The sequence below is a fragment of the Heterodontus francisci genome, chromosome 4, assembly GCF_036365525.1.
Source record: "Heterodontus francisci isolate sHetFra1 chromosome 4, sHetFra1.hap1, whole genome shotgun sequence".
Lineage (NCBI taxonomy): Eukaryota > Metazoa > Chordata > Chondrichthyes > Heterodontiformes > Heterodontidae > Heterodontus > Heterodontus francisci.
In genome coordinates, this window is record NC_090374.1 from 79,362,184 (window position 1) to 79,374,318 (window position 12,135).

The 12,135-nt window shown below is 44.7% G+C and overlaps 1 pseudogene; it reads right to left on the reverse strand.

The window, feature by feature from the left end:
• Positions 1 to 598: 598 nt before the first annotated feature.
• LOC137368800 (N-myc protein-like) lies at positions 599 to 1,679 on the reverse strand (annotated as a pseudogene).
• Positions 1,680 to 12,135: the final 10,456 nt, after the last annotated feature.

Sequence of the window (12,135 nt, forward strand, 5' to 3'; positions counted from 1 at the left end):
AAACTGCTTTATGCAGATCAATCATTTATCATGAAAGTTTTCTCTTGCTTGGGTTCAAATTGATGCAGCTTGTCAGAATTCAGGCTGGCACCCACTGAAAAACAACCGTTGTGGTTCAATTAAGTATGTGAACTAAATCCAGTCTCCTTTTAGAAAGCAAGGCAACAAAAGGAATGTCTATCTTGACATGTCTTTCTTTGTGTTGTCTTAAGTAACACAATCATGTACTTGGATTCCAGTTCCTTGAAGATCTCAAGAAGTTTATTAACAGCTAAACTAGTACATACAATACAGAGCAAACTATACACAGAACCTTTGTCCAGGTGTTACAATACAGAGAGACCATGGCTTCCAGTCACATGACTACATCCTGGTACTTAGCTCATTAACATACTGAGTTCTTAAAGGGACATCACTCTTAAAGCAATCATACAACATCCCCTTTCTTTCCAAAGATAAGTCTTGTACGCTACAAGTAAAAACACATAAAATTGAATAATATCAAGAGTAGTTATACAGGGATAGAGATTATATAATTTACAAGTATGAAGATAGGGATTCTGAAATTTACAAATGCAGAAACTTAAGTGTCCATATATCATTTTGCTGGTTTGACAACTCTTCCAGACCTTGTTACGGTATAACCTTCTGGGGAGGTGGACTGCACCCTTGGTTGTTTGAGCAGTGTCTCCTGCATCTCAGAGAATTTATGTATAAGCTGTTGCTGTTTTTTTCTGAAGTTTCTCCCTCTCTTCATTCAGTTTCTGTTGCTCTGCCTTCAGCCTGCTAAGATACTCTGTTGCTTTTCTCTGGATGACCACTTTTGAGGCCTTGTCATTCTTGGAAAATTCCGGCACCTCATCTCGAAGAGCCAGCAGACAATGCTTCAACTTGTTCCTCCTCTGCCTCTCCAGGACTTTGTGTATCCTTCACCTCGCCTCATCCTCTGTGTCTGAAGGCCTGGGGCTCAAGGTTGAGGACTTGTTGGGAGAGGAATACCTGGCCTCACGGAGGTACCTGTGTGTTTTGGCTTGTTCTGGTGCTGGCGGCTCTCTGGAGAGCAGAGGTAAGGGCGCGGCGTAGTTGTACTGTTGCTGGATTTCCAGACTGCACCCTTTGGTGCTGGTCAGAGACTGCAAGTGGGTTCTGGTCCTTGGAGATTTCTCCTTGACAATGCTCCTCAATGCCAGCCTTTGCTTCTCACTGGTTACAATGGCAATCTCTTCTTCTGTGTCACTGGAGCATGAAGAAACACTGCCTGTTGACGAAGAACTTTCACCATCTGAATTTAGATCTTCATTCTCTTGGTGTGGCATCTCTGAGAAGGGGCTGATACTCTCCAAACTAGAAACGCTGATATCCTGGAAGAACTGTGACTCAATCTCAGACATCAGGGTGCTGGACACAGGGACTGCATCTTCTCTGAGGTGCAGTATGGCATCGCCTTTGAAATCTCCTATGGCATCGTACCTCTCCAGGTACATTTTTTGTAAGTCCTGGACTGACTCAATGTGGGTACCCTTGGTCTTTTCTGCTGTAATGGGTACCTTGGTAATCTCGTGGATAGTCACAATGTTGAGGTCCTTGCACACTGGCAGTCCTGCCATTTCTGGTCTGCTCGTGTCTACCAGGTAAAATATTTGTGATTTCCATGCCGACTTGCCATAGCTGCATTGCATTGTTAGTGTGCCCCTGTGAGGGATGGGTGACCCATTGTATGCAGTTAACTTTGCAGTTGTTTGTTATATAATTAGTTTCCAATGACCCCGGTACATATCCTTCAGGATTCGGATTAGTAGGATATTTGCACTAGCTTCGTGTCACTCTTAGTCCTGAGTGTGTGTTTGCCAACTTTCTTTGGGCACATGACATTGATCGTAGCAAAAGCTTCCAGTTGTTTGACTTCATCAACACAATGTGTCAGGGTCACAATGTGAAATGCCTGATCATCTTCTGGCTGAGAATTGCTCCACTCTGAGTCTTGTCTCAGGTCTATTTCGCTGTGGACTTCATGTACTGGCTTGCATTTTTGCAGGTCTCTGGCGCTATCCTTGCTGCTGTTGCCATGTCGCGGCGCCTGTCTTCTGTTTGTTTGTGTTCTATTGTGACTTCTGGCTGCATCTTTGGAGCCAGATTTCTTGCATATGCGGGCCCAGTGGCCGTTTGCACCACATGCCTTGCACAGACCTTGAAATGCAGGACAACTTCGCCGTGAGTGAGACAAACCACACTTACCGCACAGCTTGCTTGCTTTTTGTGACTTGGTAACTGTGCCAATACTGTCGGCTGCATCTAATGCTTGCAGATGCTGTTATCCAGTTACAATGCTTCATATTTCCTGCCATCTTCTGGTAGCACATCAATGCTGGGATCTTTTTTTTTTCCCCAAGAGGTCTTTATGAAACACTTCAATAGGTGTTGAGACAATCACCACTTCCATTAATTGCTCTGACAGCTCAGGTTCTGAAAAATCTCATTTGTTGCCCTTACTATGACACCTGTTGATGAACTGATCTATTGATTCCTGTGGCTGTTGCCTGTAGGACATCAATTCCAGGCAATGAATTCTAAAATTCACTCTTACCTGAAGCTGATCTTCTAGCACTTTCCATATCTTTGCAGATCTTTCTGGTCCTCTTCAGATAAGCCAGAGGTATTGATTCTGTATAACCCCTCAATTCCAACTGCTATCAGTATTTTCACAGCCTGCTTGGTCTATGAAACATGAATGCATTCTTTGTTTAAAATGTTTGAACTCGTATAGGATATCAATGGCCTTCCAGTTCATGCTGGGAAATTTGATATCCAGCATTCTGCTGTTCTTTTGTTTTCTGCTCTATTTTTAACTTTGTTCAGCTCTGCGTGTGCCTTCAGTACTGTACTTATCATGACATTTCTATTTGTGGCTTAAAACGTGCTTTAAACCTTGTTCTATTAATGCTAGGCTGTTCCCCCTTGAAGAAATAATTTTTTAAGGCTGGCTGCTTTGATGGAGTGCAACAGGTGCTTGACAGCATTCTCTGTTTTTTCTCTTTCAGCCTTTGCTTGTATGTTTACACAGCTATTCGAAAGGCAGTTCAAGGGTTTTCCCCTTTGCTTTTTTTTGCGAGAGCTTGCTTATCTTCTTCATGCTTGAGTGGTTTAATGATATTTTTCAGCTTGACAGCTTCAATGGGTACTCTGCAGTGTCCAGGGGTTTCTCATGCTTTTTTTTTTACTATCGGACTTCGGTTTTATTTCAGTTCATGTGCTTTTCAGCATTTCCTTTTATTCTCTTGCTCACATGGCACCTTTATAAAATAGATTTTTAAAAACTTGTCAAAGGCTTTTTTTGTACTGGGATTTCTCGATCGTCGGCACAGTGATTCACCCGATTTGCATGCTTTACAGCCATGCTTCTGTTCTCTGGAGCTTTTCTCAGCCTTTTAAGGTATGTAGATTTCTTTCACTCTTTTCAGGTACTTGTTTAAAAAGTTCTTCACTTGTTTTTTGTTTTGCCCATGGTCTTCAAGGTTATAGCTTGTCTTTTCACCACGCTGCCACCATGACATGAGTTTCTTTGTGTTATCTTACACAATGAGGTATGTGGATTCAAAAAGGTTTATTAACAGCGAAACCAATATATATCATCCAGAGCAAACTATAAACAGAACCTTTGTCCAGGGTGTTAAAGTGCAGAATGACCATGGCTTCTCGTCACATGATTACATCCTGGTACTTAGCTCATTAACATACTGAGTTCTTAAAGGGACATCACTCTTAAAGCAATCATGCAACATAGCTTGACACTCTGAAACATCGATTGTAATACGGAAAAACCTACCAGAATAAGTCCTATCTTTTCCAAAGGTGTAAGTCATGGCTGCTACCCACAATGCAGCATTGACTTTACACATTCCGAAGTATATAGCAACTAACTCTGCATCTCAAATTACATCAAAAAATATAATCACTAAAAGGAGATTTATGGGGCTGATAATATGATCTTCGGTGCCTGTAACATGGCTGCATATGGCGTATCAGCTCCCTACATTATGGGATGCTGAGGCCTGGGGCCCTCCTAGCAGTTGGTGTGGAATGTATGTTATAGCACAACCTGAAATGCCAGTGGTATATAGAACCCAGTCAGCCGATGAGCGCTAGGCTAATTTAGATACAAATTATATGTCAATTATACGTCCCTGTGATGTGCTTATGGCCCTAAACAGCATATGAGATGAAGAGTCCCCATATCAAATCAATACCGCTTCTTCAATTGCGTGCTTCAATTCAAGATGTATTGCTGGTTTTATTTGCAGCTGTTTTTCATTTATTGCTTCTCTGCTATATACTGCCATTGAAAAAAGTTTTGGGCATGAAATTGGGAAAACGTGCACTACAAGGCCCTTTAAGTTCCAAAATGGCATCCATGGCCATACATAGACTTCTGATGTGAAGTGCAGTGGACACCACATTGGTAAAGGAGTTAGCTCTCACACATCTAATATCTGCCGGAAGTATGCAGAGCAGGTAGATCATGAAGTCAATCAGCATGCAATGCTGGTTTAACACAAGCACTGCTATTTTGGAGATCCATGCTCCAGCCTATGCTCTCTCTGAGCTGTTACGACTGACCGCTCCTGTCAAAGCCCCTAAACAAAATATATGATTCTGATTGTGGTGGGAGAGACGCACTGATAATTCAATCCCGTCACTCCACAGATTGCCTAACATATCATTTAAAACTTTCCAAATTAAAGAAAGACCCAGCCAAATTGTATCATTTATTAACCCCCGAATGAGGCTAACCAATCCAGGTGTCTTTAAATCAACAAATGAACTCTTTAATTAGAAGAACTAAATTCTTAAACACTATGAAGATACAAACAACATTTAAAATAGAAAAGATTAGAGTCCTTGCAAATTTACAGTTCAAGGTTGCTTGAAGTCCTCACAGAATGTTGCTTTCTCTCTCCAGTGAATTTCAACAATTAACGACTTGCAAACACTTTAAACCGAATCAATCTGACTTTAGAGTTTTTGAGGGATAATAGATTGTCACAGTCTAACTTCCCTTTATTCAATTCAAATTACCAGAGATCTCTGTTTTGTCTTGATGTTTTAGAATTTTGAGAGATAATAATTAAACAGACTAAAATCCTCTTCCTTCAGTTTAAATGGTTGAGAGCTCTTTTTCCAGGTGCTGTCATCACAGCTGTGTCTTCTGTCTGTGTGTGGCTGTTAGAACAAACTGTCTTCAACTAAAAGACAGTTCAAAACTGAATTGTAACAAATGTATCACATGAGTCTCACTCCCAGTGGCTATATCTATGGTAACAAGAATGCACCCTTTGAATCGCAGTCTCCAAATGACTGTTTCTAACGGCAACTGAAAATGCACCTTCCTATAACTCCTGAGGCTTGCTGATTCTTAAAGCAATACTGATTCCTTGCAAGCCTTAAAGGCAAACCGCATATTCTGAAAAAAAAAACTACAGACCATGATAGAGCATCCCACAGCTGAACAAGCGTTAAGCCCCTCAACCAGCACTATGTAAAGGGATCATCTACAACTTACAGGTTCCATGCAGATTATTTCTTCTGGCTGTTGCCAGAATTCCACACATTTTGTGTACTTTCTGTGGTTAGTTAAAGTTTCAAAAGTCTACAGGGAGTGGAGTGGCAGGCACTGAAGTACTTCATTGATGACTTCAAGGCTTCTGCACAAACCAGTTGGTCCCAGACATTAATGCAGTAGTAGCCCTTCCTCTGGGAATCAAGCATGACTGGGAGAAGAAACAGAGGCCATACAGAACAGGACAAGCTGCTAGAAGAGGTAGGGGGAGGACGGGGAGAAGGACTCTCTGTGGAAGGTGATATCCACCCAGGATGTTCAGGAAGAAATTCTCCAACCTGAACTTCAGCAATGACCAATGCTTGAGATGTCTATGCTTCACTAAGCAGGTTGTGAATGAAATATGTCAGTCATTGCAGCCATAACTCCAACCTCAGAGTAGGGTGAGGACCAAATTGCCAGAGGCTGTGAAGGTGAATGTGGCTATGAACATTTTTGTATCTGGCTCCTTCCAGGCTGCTGTTGGAGATATTGGCAACATCTTGCAGTTTGCAGTGCAATGTGTATTAAGGGAGATCACTAAGGCTCTCCATTCAAAGAGAGATAACTTCATATCATTCTCTCTTGCCAGAGAGAAATGGGTAGAACAGGCATGAGGGTTTGTGAGGTTTGAAAGCTTCTTTATGGTGCAGGGTACTGTTGACTTCATGCACATTGCTTTGTGCACACCTCATAGTCATGTATCTGAACTGAAAAGGATTCCACCCACTTAATGTCCAGCCAGTGTGTGATCATACACAGCGAATCATGCAGATCAATGTCCAGTAGCCTGGCAGTAGTCACCATATATTCATTCTGTGGCAGTCCTGTGTGCCAGCTTTATTTCGGCCACCACAGCAAAACAAAGGGTGGCTACTGGGGGTAAGGACTATCCACTAATGACATGGCTCATGACTCCAGTTCACAACCTACACAAATGTGCACAGCCGGAATACAACGAAAGACATGCTGCTACAAGAAACCTGACAGAGCAGATCATTGGCATCCTAAAATAAAGATACCGCTGCCTGGACCACTGTGGAGAAGCCCTGTGGTATTGGGCTGAGCGGGTCTCAAGATTTTTCGTGATATGCTGTATTCTGCACATCATGAGGGAACAGCCCTTGCAACCATCTATCAGGTGAGAAGCTGAGGATCGGAAACACAAGGTGGAGGAGAGCTGCAAGGTGATTGGTTGGTGGGTCGCTGCTGTTAGGGAATGGCTCTAAATAGTAAGTATCTCAGGTAAGAAAAGTTTAAAAGTTTAAAGTTTATTTCAAATAAAGTAAGTAGTGTTTTTTTTAGCGAGTTCTGCAGTAACGAGGACCAGGGAAGAAGGGCCCTAGAGTAACGGATATTATTGGACATTAAGATATTCCAGAAGGTTTAATTAAATTTAAAGGGTTAAGTCAAGGCAGCAGAGCTCAAAGCCGTGGTGTGCTCCTCGTGCTCCATGTCGGAAACCGGGACCAATTCCAGTGCCTGGGTACAGCATGTGTGCAGGAAGTGTGTCCAGCTACAGCTCCTGGACGCTCGGGTTTCGGAGCTGGAGCAGCAGCTGGGGACACTGTGGAGCATCCATGAGGAGGAGAGTATCGTGGATAGCACGCAGGCTCAGACCCCACAGGCAGGAGGGGAATGGGTGACCACCAGGTAGAGCAAGTGGTCGAGGCAGGCAGTGCAGGAATCTCCTGCAAAACAGTTATACTGCTTTGGATACTGTTGGGGGGAATGGCCTCTCAGGGGAAAGCAGCAGCAGCCCAATTTGTTGCACCATGGTTGGCTCTGCTGCACAGGGGAGGAGTAGAAAATGTGGGAATGCAATAGTTATAGGGGATTCAATTGTAAGGGGAATGGATAGGCGTTTCTGTGACTGCAAAAGAGACTCCAGGATGGTATGTTGCCTCCCTGGTGCTAGGGTCAAGGATGCCTCAGAGCGGTTACAGGACATTCTGAAGGGGGAGGGTGAACAACCAGTGGTCATGGTGCACATTTGTACAAACGACATTGGTAAAAAAAAAAGCATGAGGTCCCAAAAGCAGAATATAGGGAGCTCGGAAGTAAGGTGAAAAGTAGGACTTCAAAGGTAGTGATCTCAGGATTACTACCAGTGCCACATGCTAGTCAGAGTAGAAATAGCAGGATATATCAGATGAATACCTTCCGGGAGCGGAGAGCAGTCGAACCTCTTCCAGCACGCCGGAGCTTTGGAAAAAAAGGCAAACAGTGACGTCAGACGAGAGCTGCAAGGTGATTGGTTGGTGAGGAGCAGCTGTTATAATATCTTAAAAAAAAGGGGAAGGTTGGTTTTTTTTTGTTGGAAAAAAAATCTCTGGTGATAAGGTGAGTACTACTAAAGTGTTTTTTTTAAGAACTTTAGATTGAAGTGTGTAGAATAAGGCCCCTAGTATAATTAGTATTTTTTAATTAAGGGAGTAACTAATTAATCTAAGGGTAAGTCATGACAGGAGAGCTCAGCCCCTTGATATGCTTCTCCTGCGCTATGTGGGAAATCAGGGATGCTTCCAGTGTCCCTGATGACCATGTGTGCAGGAAGTGTATCTAGCTGCAGCTACTGGCTACCCGCATTACGGAGCTGGAGCTGCGGGTGGATTCACTGTGGAGCATCCGCAACACTGAGGAAGTCATGGATAGCACGTTTAGTGAGGTGGTCACACCGCAGGTAATGGCTGCACAGGCAGAAAAGAGATGGGTGACCACCAGACGGAATAGTAGGCGCAGGCAGGTAGTGTAGGAGTGCCCTGTGGCCATCCCCCTCTCAAACACATATATTGCTTTGGATACCGTTGGGGGGGGGATGACCTCCCAGGGGAAAGCAGCAACAGCCAAGTTCGTGGCACCACGGAGGGCTCTGCTGCGCAGCAGGAGAGGAAAAAGTTTGGAAGAGATATAGTGAAAGGGGATTCTATTGTTAGGCGTTTCTGTGGCCACAAACGAGACTCCCAGGATGGTATGTTGCCTCCCTGGTGCTAGGGTCAAGGATGTCTCGGAGCGGCTGCAGGACATTCTGAAAGGGGAGGATGAGCAGCCAGAGGTCGTGGTCCATATTGGTACTAACGACATAGGCAGGAAAAGAGATGAGGTCCTGCAAAGTGAATATAGGGAGTTGGGCACAAGGTTAAAAAGCAGGACCTCTAGGGTTGTAATCTCAGGATTACTCCCTGTGCCACGTGCTAGTGAGGGTAGGAATAGGAGGATTAGGCAAATGAATGTGTGGCTGAAAAGCTGGTGTAGGCGGGAGGGCTTCAGCTGCTTGGATCATTGGGATCTCTTCTGGTGCAAAGGTGACCTGTACAAGAAGGACGGGTTGCATCTAAACTGGAGGGGGACCAATATCCTTGCGGGGAGGTTTGCTAGTACTACTCGGGAGGGTTTAAACTAGTCTTGCAGGGGGGTGGGACCCAAAGTAGTAGTCTCTCAGATGAGATAGTTGAGGCAAATGTAGAGGTTAAAGCAAGCAAGTCCAAGAGGCAGGCCGTGCAGAGGCAGGACAGGGAGCGTGGAAGGTCTGGTAGGCTAAACTGCATTTACTTTAATGCAAGAAGCCTTACAGGTAAGGCAGATGAACTCAGAGCATGGATCAGTACATGGGATTGTGATATTATAGCTATTACGGAAACCTGGTTGAGCGATGGGCAGGACTGGCAGCTCAATGTTCCGAGGTACCGATCCTTCCGGCGTGACAGAGGTGGAGGTAACAGTAAGGGGGAGTTGCACTATTGATTAGGGAGGACATCATGGCAGTACTTAGAGAGGATATCCCGGGGAGAATGTCCAGCGAGATCATATGGGTAGAACTTAGAAATAAGAAAGGGGTGATCACTTTGATGGGATTATACTATAGGCCCCCCAATAGTCAGAGGGAAGTGGAGGAGCATATATGCTAATGTTGTCCCCTTGTTTAAGAAGGGTAGCAGGGATAATCCAGGTAATTATAGACCGGTGAGCCTGACGTCAGTGGTAGGGAAGCTGCTGGAGAAGGTACTGAGGGATAGGATCTATTCCCATCTGGAAGAAAATGGGCTTATCAGTGATAGGCAACATGGTTTTGTGCAGGGAAGGTCATGTCTTACCAACTTAATAGGATTCTTTGAGGAAGTGACAAAGTTGATTGATGAGGGAAGGGCTGTAGATGTCATATACATGGACTTCAGTAGGGCGTTTGATAAGGTTCCCCATGGTAGGCTGATGGAGAAAGTGAAGGCGCATGGGGTCCAAGGTGTACTAGCTAGATGGATAAAGAACTGGCTGGGCAACAGGAGACAGAGAGTAGCAGTGGAAGGGAGTTTCTCAAAATGGAGACGTGTGACCAGTGGTGTTCCACAGGGATCCGTGCTGGGACCACTGTTGTTTGTGATATACATAAATGATTTGGAGGAAAGTATAGGTGGTCTGATTAGCAAGTTTGCAGACGACACTAAGATTGGTGGAGTAGCAGATAGTGAAGGGGACTGTCAGAGAATACAGCAGAATATAGATAGACTGGAGAGTTGGGCAGAGAAATGGCAGATGGAGTTCAATCAGGGCAAATACGAGGTGATGCATTTTGGAAGATCCAATTCAAGAGTGAACTATACAGTAAATGGAAAAGTCCTGGGGAAAATTGATGTACAGAGAGATTTGGGTGTTCAGGTCCATTGTTCCCTGAAGGTGGCAACGCAGGTCAATAGAGTGGTCAAGAAGGCATACGGCATGCTTTCCTTCATCGGACGGGGTATTGAGTACAAGAGTTGGCAGGTCATGTTACAGTTGTATAGGACTTTGGTTCGGCCACATTTGGAATACTGCGTGCAGTTCTGGTCGCCACATTACCAAAAGGATGTGGATGCTTTGGAGAGGGTGCAGAGGAGATTCACCAGGATGTTGCCTGGTATGGAGGGCGCTAGCTATGAAGAGAGGTTGAGTAGATTAGGATTATTTTCATTAGAAAGACGGAGGTTGAGGGGGGACCTGATTGAGTAGGTCCCCTGAGGGATCAGTGTGGCACTCTCTGTGTGGAGCCATGGGAAATGGGCGAGGTCTTAAATGAATAGTTCTCATCTGTATTTACCATGGAGAAGGTCATGGAAGCTAGTGAGTTCAAGGGAGGGAACACCGATATCCTGGAGCATATCAACATTACAAAGGAGGAGGTGTTGGAGGTTTTGAAGCGCATTAAGGTGGATAAATCCCCAGGGCCTGACCAGGTGTATCCTCGAAAGCTATGGGAAGCAAGGGAGGAGATTGCTGGGGCCCTGGCAGAGATTTTTGTATCATCGTTAGCCACGGGTGAGGTACCGGAAGACTGGAGGATGGCTAATGTTGTACCTTTATTTAAGAAGGGCAGCAGGGATAAGCCAGGGAAGTACAGGCTGGTGAGCCTTACATCAGTGGTGGGAAAGTTATTGGAAGGGATTCTGAGAGACAGGATTTATATGCATTTGGAAAGGCATGGTCTGATTAGGGATAGTCAGCATGGCTTTGTGCGTGGGAAATCATGTCTTATGAATTTGATTGAGGTTTTCGAGGAGGTGACCAACAGGATTGACAAAGGCAGGGCAATGGACGTTGTCTACATGGACTTTAGCAAGGCCTTTGACAAGGTCCTGCATGGTAGGCTGACCCTGAAGGTTCGAACACATGGGATCGAGGGTGAGCTAGCAAATTGGATACAAAATTGGCTTGGTGATAGGAGGCAGAGGGTGGTAGTGGAGGGTTGTTTTTCATATTTGAGGCCGGTGACCAAGTGGTGTGCCACAGGGATCGGTGCTGGGCCCTCTGTTGTTTGTCATATATATTAATGACTTGGATGTGAATGTAAGGGGCATGATTAGTAAGTTTGCAGATGACACCAAAATTGGTGGTATAATGGACAGTGAAGAAGGTTGTCTAAAGTTACAACAGGATATTGATCAACTGGGAAAATGGGCAAGGGAGTGGCAAATGGAATTTAAAGTAGACAAGTGTGAAGTGATGCATTTTGGGAAGTTAAACCAGGGCAGGACATATACAGTGAATGGCAGGGCCCTGGGGAGTGTTGTTGAGCAGAAAGACCTTGGGGTGCAAGTACATAGTTCCCTGAAAGTGGCAACACAGGTAGACAGGGTGGTGAAGAGGGCGTATGGCATGCTTGCCTTCATCGGCCGAGGCATTGAGTACAAGAGTTGGGACGTCATGTTACAGTTGTACATAACATTGGTTAGGCCACATTTGGAGTACTGTGTGCAGTCTGGTCGCCGTACTACAGGAAAGATGTGATTAAGCTAGAGAGGGTGCAGAAAAGATTCACAAGGATGTTGCCTGGTTTGTAGGGCTTGAGTTACAAAGAGAGATTGGATAAGCTGGGTCTGTTTTCCCTGGAGCGAAGGAGGCTGAGAGGGGACATGATAGAGGTATATAAAATTACGAGAGACATAGATAGGGTAGATAGCCAGAGTCTGTTTCCCATGGTAGGGGTGACTAAAACTAGAGGGGCATGGATTTAAGGTGAGAGGGAGGAGGTTTAAAAGGGATCAAAGGGGTAAATTTTTCAAAGAATAGTG